The 8,972-nt window shown below is 37.4% G+C and overlaps 1 long non-coding RNA gene across 1 annotated transcript in view; it reads left to right on the forward strand.

Annotated features, from left to right (window-relative positions):
* LOC128250923 (uncharacterized) overlaps positions 1-8,972 on the forward strand; it is a 49,006-nt gene that overhangs the window by 16,001 nt on the left and 24,033 nt on the right. The window contains exon 2 of the long non-coding RNA XR_008266860.1: positions 8,071-8,115. This is a non-coding gene — a long non-coding RNA (uncharacterized LOC128250923). The remainder of the gene's footprint in view (positions 1-8,070; positions 8,116-8,972) is intronic.

Raw genomic sequence — 8,972 nt, forward strand, 5'->3', positions numbered from 1 at the left:
TATATATATATATATATATATATGTGTGTGTGTGTGTGTCTGAGCGTGCACGTATGTATATCTAGTCTAGTGGTGGTCTGCACTTGAGTAGGTCTGGGGCACGTGAACCTTCTCCGTAACTCTCTGTACACCCCAGAGAGTACCCTCCCCGGCCGCCGTTAAATATACTACTGGAATTTCGACTAACATGAGGTTTCTCGTTGCCCTCTCCAGGTAAGTGGTATTTGAACTCAGAATATAGATAGCACGCCGGAGGATATACCGTAAATCATCTCTGCGGACGCGCCAAGGACTCTGCCGCTCTCATACCCGGAGAGAAACGTGAAATGAAATGCTTAGATCAAGAACACAACGCGCCAGCCGGTCCGAAGACCGAAACCAACACCTAGCGAACGCGACTGCGACACCCTAGGCACTAAGCCAAGTGCTTTTACACACACATACAATGCAAACACACACACACACGTGTATATGTATGATCTAACCATTAAGCCACGCGCCTTTACATACACACACACAAACACAAACACGCACACACACAAACACAGACACACACATACATATATATGTATACACGAACACACACACATATGTGTGTGTATTATTAACTTCTACACTGTTTCCAACAGCCAAATTCACTAAAAGGTTGTTAGAAGATCTGCAGCTAAGAAACACTCGCATAAGATGCCGCGCTGTGAGACTGAACACGAAACCACGCGGTTGTAAGGCGAGGTCATTAATCACGCAGTCACCCCTGCGTCTATGAATGCATCTCTCTCTCTTTCTCTCTCTCCCTCTCTCTCTCTCTCTCTCTCTTTATTATTATTTTTTTTAATGAATAAGGAAGTCGACACTAATTACAGATTTAATTATGAAATATAACGTATACCAAAATTGCCTTTGGAAAGTTGTGGTGAGGAGCGCAGAGATCTCTCTTCCCAGAAACATACGAGCAGAATAAAATCATGCGAACAGAAACAGCAGCCTATTCTCCCTCAATTTAGACTTTACTGTTTAAAGAAAATAAATGAAAATGTTAATGTTGACCTAAATATTTCTACAGCTACAGGACGGTCATAAGTGATATTAATCCAGTTTAAGGAACAAGCGTCGGGAAGAATGATTGTAGTACTTGTTCCAGCTCTCTGCGATCCGAGTTCAAACCCTGCAGAGGTCGGCTTTGTCTTCTATCGCTCTGAGACTGGAAAATAAAATACTTTTCAAATACACACTCTCTCTCTTTCTTCACGGTCTACCTGTTTGACGCTGTTTCCCCCTCTTTATCTCTCCCTTTCGTGTCTATTCAGATTTGTCATTGGTTGGTAGGTACCAGCACGATTCAGCGAATCCATTGTTCGCTGAAATTAGAAACAAGAGCATCAGCTCTCGTTAGATTTATTGGTTCTGGGTGCATCAGGCAGACGAGAGGCAACCGTGTCCAAACACCGCTTATCCCTGAATTCCCTGGGCTAAAGCTTGAAATGTATTATGAACACATATTCGCCATAACGGAGAAGCTATTTTACTGCGACAAAACGCACCAGCGATTAGCATATTTGCATTCGAATCTGCCAGAACCTATGTGTTTTCAAATTTTAGCACAAAGCCAGCAATTTCGGGTGAGGGACTAAGTTGATTAAATCGGACCCCAATGCTCAACTAGTACTTACTTTATCGACACCCGGAAGGATAAAAGGCAAAGTCGGGTCTTGGCGGAATTTGAAATCATGACGTGAAGCATTTCGCCTGGCATGTTAACGTTTCTTATTTCTTTACTGCGCACAAGGGGCTACACACAGAGGGGACAAACAAGGACAGACAAACGGATTAAGTCGATTATATCGACCCCAGTGCGTAACTGGTACTTATTTAATCGACCCCAAAAAACTGAAAGGCAAAGTCGACCTCGGCGGAATTTGAACTCAGAACGTAGCGACAGACGAAATACCGCTAAGCATTTCGCGCTGCCTGCTAACGTTTCTGCCACCTTAATCTGTCAGAACATATTAAGAACAAGAACACTCAGAGAGCGCAAACCTCCGCCAAGGCAACACCAATGTCCTCTCAACGATTAGCCAGAGATGATTTTTATAAAAATGAGAATATCTGAAATAAACTCGACTGCTCTCACAAATGAGAATACTAAAAATGAACCCGACCGCTCTCAAAAATTAAGTAAAAAAAAAAAAAAAAAAAAAAAACGAACAGGAAAAACAATCCAGAATCCTTATCGAGTACAGGATCAATTCTAATTTAATCTGTCAGTGCCAGTCACGAGGCCAAATAACCCTGAAAGTTTCATTCGAATCCATCCAGCGGTTCTTGAGATATCTTGTCCACTGACAAACGAACAAGACTGAAATCAATACCTCCGCCTTCGCGAAGGCGGACATAAAAAAATATGCAAGCCATCGTCTTGAATCACGCTGATCAGGCAGCATATGAAGATTTAATAATTTTCTCAGCAAAGATGGACACTGCAAGGGATTATTATAAATTCTAACTTCCCTATTGACGATATTTTGGCTCCTTCGTTAGTTCAATTTGCTTGAGGTCCTATTAAGTGGTAAATATTAATCAATGCTCAGTGTAAGCTTAGGAACAGATTAAGGATCAGTGTCAAGTTATAACCCCTAAAATGTTTTTTATTTATTTATTAAATCATTCATTTTGTTTGGAGTTTTGTTTTTAAAAAAAATGGAACAATTTTTTTTCTTTCAAATCTCTTTTGTTCTCTTAAAAGTGTTTCCATAAAACATCAAAGCAAATTCTTTTCCTAAAGAATCATCATAAAATATATGAACGCAATTGTGTATATATATATATATGTGTATATATCTTTAAACATATCATAAAATATATGAACGCAAGTGTATATATATATATATATATATATATATATATACACATAGTGTGCGTGTGTGTGTATGAATTGAGTTTTTATGTACATGTATATACATATATATGTATGTATATCTACCTATGTATACGTGTATACATATGAATATATGTATAAGTATGTATATATATATATGTGTGTGCTTGTGTATGTATATATGTATATATGCATGAATATGTGTGTGTATATATATTTTTATATGCTTATATATATATAAATATGCGTGTGCGTATATGTGCGTACGCGCGTGTGTGTAAATATACATGCACAAACAAAATGGTGGCTTTTTGTACAGGAAAGACAGAATAGATTGAAATGGGGAAAGATAAATAAAATATAGAAAAATAAACACGAATTGCTATTTATGATTTTTACTTTTTATCTTTTATTGTTATTATCATTTTATTCATTTTCGGAAAGAGAAAAAAAGAAGCAAAAAACCTTGAGATTTTATTCAATAAATTGCTTTTAGCATGTCAGTGACGTTTAACTGAATCTCCTCCACCTGTCGATGGTTCACTTCAGGTTAAGGGAATTTTAAAATGGCGTCTATATATGTTGCATTGCATTTGGAATGACATTCGTTGAATACAGATGGGTTGGAGCGTGAATGTGGCGCCTGCACGTGCGTGAATGTTGTAGACGAGTGATGTGTGTGTACGTGTGTACGTGTGTGTGTGTGCGTGTATACTTGTGTGTGTATATATATATAAAGTGGCGTATGTGTTTGTGCAGTGTATTTGTTCGTGAATGTGTTTGTGTGCGAATGTGTTTGTGTTCGAATGTGTTTGTGTTCGAATGTGTTTGTGTGCGAATGTGCTTGTGTGCGAATGTGTTTGTGTGCGAATGTGCTTGTGTGACTGAATGTTGTGTGTGTGTGTGTGTATGTGAATGAGGCATGTGTGCGTATCAGTAGTTTTGCGTGCATGAATGAGGTGTGTGAGTGTTAGTGTTTGTGGGCGCGTGAATGTAGTGTGTGTATGTGTGTTTGTGTTTATGTGTGTGTATCGCCTGGATGCGTTCGTGTTTATACGAGCGTGAATTCGGTATGTGTGTGTGTGTATTTGTGTTAGTATGAACGTGGTCTATTTGTGTGTGGTTATGAATGCCTCGTGTGTGTTGTGTGTGTGTGTGTTTGTTTCTTACGTGTGAGTTTTTAAGCGTGCGTATGTATGTCTATGTAGGTATGTGACATATTACTAATGCGTCTATGCCCATGCGTATATATACGTATGAGTACCTCTGTCTTTATTACCTCCGCTTTAGCGAAGGTGGAGGTATTGTTTTTCAGTTGTGTTTGTTTGTCCGCGGACAAGATATCACAAGAACCGCTGGGTGGCTTCAGATGAAACGTTCAGGGATGTTTCGCCTCCTGACTGGCACAAACTAATTAGATTTTAGGATCTGTTTTTTATTACCCGTGTAGGATAACATAGAGGTGACAAAACAAAACATGTGGGACATAAAACATATATAAAAAATAGAAATGAATGTTACAACGTATGAAGACATGAAAATGATAAAATAGAAATGGAACCACTCGCCCCACTTATGAGTTAAAAATAGTCTGCAGTTTTTATCCAATCAAACGTAGTTTAACCAGTGCTTGTCAAAACGTCATAAAGAAACAAACGTTTCATATAGGCACAAACGCAAACACAAGTACACCGGCACATACAACTATATATATATATATATGTATACTACTACCACGGCACTCCGTCGATTACGATGACGAGGGTTCTAGTTGATCCAATCAACGGAAGAGCCTGCTCGTGAAATTAACGTGAAAGTGGCTGAGCACTCCACAGACACGTATACCCTTAACGTAGTTCTCGGGGATATTCAGCGTGACACAGAGTGTGACAAGGCTGGCCTTTTGAAATACAGGTACAAGAGAAACAAGAAGAAAGAGTGAGAGAAAGTTCTGGTGAAAGAGTACAGCAAGGTTCGCCATCACACCCTGCCAGAGCCTCGTGGATATATATATATATATATATAGAGAGAGAGAGAGAGAGAGAGAGAGAGAGAGAGAGAGAGAGAGAGAGAGATAGATAGATAGATAGATAGATAGATATGGCCTAATTTATTCTAAGGTAAATTTTAGTTTCTTATGATTATACATCAAACTTTTTCATTCCAGATTGAGCCCCACTAAACACTGTTTGTCACAGCTGACTAGTTTGCAAAACGTTATCGTGGCATGAAGACAATTATAAAGCTCACCATGCTATAAAGCTTTGTGTTAAACTGGGTAAAAATGTTCTAGAAGCCTATGAGTTGCTGAACGCTGCTTATGGATTAACATGTATGAGACGAGCATCTGTTTTTGACTGGCAGAAGAGTCTAGGGAAAGCAAGTTCACTTGGAACCTCGCAATGATTCTCATTCTCGACAGCAAGGATATCATCAACATTAACTGGGTTCTGTCTGGTCAGGCAGTCAACAAAGAGTACTTTGTAAAGATTTTGAGGGAGCTCAGGAAGAGATTTTGTCGCAAAAGGCCAGAGTCTCACCTAGTTGAAGGATAAGATGAAAGAGGCTGTGAAAAGAGTCATGGCTACTTTTACTTTGGGGGACTTACAAAGGGCCTTCAAGGAGTGCATAGGGTGTTACAACAACAGCATTGAAGCCAGTGGGCCCTACTGTGCAGGAGATTAGTTTTTTTTAGTTCTTTTCACTTAATAAGGGCCTCCCTTGAAAAACTTGAAACTTTGTACGTATATTGACAAGAAAATTGAATTAAGCTATATATTTTTACCCAATAAATTACTTTGTGAACCAAAATCGCATTATTTAATAATTGCTAATATTGAAATATCATCCAAAGGTGGCGTCCTGGCAGAATCGTTAGAATGCGGCCTAAAATGTTTAGCGACATTTCGTCCGTCTTTACGCTCTGAGTTCAAGTTTGACCATGGGCGACTTTGTATTTTTTATTCTTTTAGGATCCAGAAATAAAGTATCTGTTGAACATTAGGGTCGACATAATTCACCTACTTCCTCCCCGAAATTACTGAACTTGAGCCAACATTTCAAATCAATATTAAACATCATTTTATGATGAACATTGTTGTAATCTACTGGACTGAATTTATATTAAAAATTATTTGGTTTAACATTGCTCTATACATAAAATATATTTACAAAATAATAGATTCAAAAAGATCTCTGTAAACTGTCGCACATATTTTATACGTACTACAAATTTTATGCTACAATAAAATTTATCGAGTCGATAAAAAACAAAAATATATGTACCAAAAATTATTTTTTTAAAAAATTACATCTGATTTGTAGTATTTATTTTACATAAAAATTATTCTGCGGTTAAAATTGTTCTATTGATGGAAATATATTAGAAATAATATACCTTAAAACCATTTTTACGATTTTTAGGATATATTTTCTTTATCCAAAAACTTTTATGCATTTATAGCCGATCTATAATTATAAATATTTTACCGAAAATTATTTATATAAATTTATTCATAGAAAAGATTGATATTGCCAACAGTAGTGTGAAACTAAGAACTAAGATTTCTGAATTTAGGTCCTGAAACAAAATCAATCAAAATAATATATATTTTTCTTTTCAACTCTGTTCTTTGTTTTTCGAACACGTAATTACTATAATGAGTATTTCCCTCTTGTATACATATATATATATATATATACATAACTATATGCTATTTTTTTTATTGGGCAGATATCGTGCTTTTACACTTTTTGCCATAAGAGAAAATTTATTCTCCACGGTAACTGCAGTGAATTTGTTCTTAGAAGTTGAAAAATGTCACTAGCATACTTAAAGTAACTTAAAGTTCGTAGAGAGAGAGAGAGAGAGAGAATTATTTCGGTTGAATGGCAGAACGCCTGTCATGCTTTCAAAAGATGTGAGTTCCTATCCTATGGAAAGCTTTTGCTTCTTTCACCCCAAAAATGGTTTCAAAGACAACGTTTGCGTGCCATGATTATTCGCTTTATCTACTTCGAATTTCACCTTCTTCAACGAATTGTATGTATGTATGTATGTATGTTCTTTTCTTTCTCTTTTTAACTTAGAATGGAGGCGCAATGGCCCAGTGGTTAGAGCAGCGGACTCGCAGTCATAGGATCGCGGTTTCGATTCCCAGACCAGGCGTTGTGAGTGTTTATTGAGCGAAAACACCTAAAGCTCCACGAGGCTCCGGCAGGGGATGGTGGCGAACCCTGCTCTACTCTTTCACCACAACTTTCTCTCACTCTTTCTTCCTGTTTCTGTTGTACCTGTATTTCAAAGGGTCAGCCGTGTCACACTGTGTCACGCTGAATATCCCCGAGAACTACGTTAAGGGTAGAAGTGTCTGTGGAGTGCTCAGCCACTTGCACGTTAATTTCACGAGCAGGCTGTTCCGTTGATCGGATCAACTGGAACCCTCGACGTCGTAAGCGACGGAGTGCCAACAACAACAACTTAGAGTAAGTTTTAACCAGCAACCTACTTGATAGTAAGACTCTGAAAGAAATTCTCTTGTTTTGTTCATAATCCTTTAAATCCTACGAAGTTCTTGCAGATATTTTTAGTCCCAGTTATCGCGACCATTTGTAGCATATGAATTAAGGATTTACATTCTCTCCCCAAGATCCCGTGTTCAGCTATACTTTGCTCCAGACTGGTTTGTATATATCCTGTTTCTCCAGTAATAACAGGTATGAAGCTGAAACTGCATCTTGGATGCTGGATTTGTAAACATCTCATCAATGGTCCTTAGATGTTCTCTCTCTCTCTTGTATTTTTCTAACCACATTCATGTCCAGAGAGCAGCTGATTTCCACAACAGAACGTATCTATTTTTTGTGGTCCCACGTAGCGATATCGGGCTGGTTGTGTTTTAAATTGGTGGTTGGTTTATTTTTTAAGTTCCCCAAAATTTATACATGTATGTACGTATGTATCTAAGTACGTACGTACGTACGTATGTATGTATGTACGTATGCATGTATGTATGTATATATGTATGTATGTATGTATATCTCTTAAACAAACGGTCTCACATATAGAGGCATCTTCCACATTTATACGAACGCAGACACACATATTTGTATATAAATATCCATAAGTGCATTTCAATGTTAACGTCTAAGAAGCATGACATATATTTATTATTTATTTATTTCACTATTTATAGAACGGAAGGTTCAGACCCGTAAATTGTGGAAATACAAGAACAAACGTAAGTTCCATAAATCAAGTTCGCAAGACAAAGATTTATTGTCACGCCATTTTAGCTTACGTGCTTAAAATCTCCTTTCTTCCTATTTTGCTACAGAAATCATTTCTGCTTGCTTGCTGCCTTTGTTTATTTGTTTTATTTATTTTATTTCATTATATTTTGATTGTGTTTTATTTCTGTTAGTTTTTCATTTTCTGTTAATCCATAAAAAGAATAGCCATGCAGTTTTTAATAAATGGCGCGTCCGAATAACCATAATAATGGGTTCAAGTTTTGGCACAAGGTTAGCAATTAGGGAAACTCATAGTGGATTACATCGCCCCCTAGTATTTGACATGTTATTTAATTTATCGACCCCGCTCCAACCAAAAAAAGAGATGAGAGGTAAATAATAATCATTTCTATTATGAGCACAAGAACTGAAATTTTAGAGGGAGGGGGATAGTCGATTACGTCGAATCCACTGCTCAACTGCTACTTATTTTATAGACCCCGAAGGATAAAAGGCAAAATTGCCCTCGGTAGAATTTGAACTCAGAGCGTAGTAACGGACGAAATGCCTGGTGCGCTAACGATTCTGCCAGCTTGCTGTCTTAATAATAATTACAATAATAATAATGGTTTTAAGTTTTGCCACAAGAGCAGAAATTTAGGGGTGGGAATATTTCGATTACATCGGCCCCAGTATTTGATTGGTGCTTATTGTATCGACCCCCGAAAGGATGAAAGGCAAAGTCGACCTCGGCGGAATTTGAACTCAGAAGTTAAACACGAACGAAATACTGCTTAACATTTCGCTGGTGTGCTAACGAGTCTGCCAACTCACCGAATAATAATAATAATAATAATAATAATAA

This window comes from Octopus bimaculoides, chromosome 26 (genome assembly GCF_001194135.2).
Source record: "Octopus bimaculoides isolate UCB-OBI-ISO-001 chromosome 26, ASM119413v2, whole genome shotgun sequence".
In the NCBI taxonomy this organism is placed as follows: Eukaryota; Metazoa; Mollusca; class Cephalopoda; order Octopoda; family Octopodidae; genus Octopus; species Octopus bimaculoides.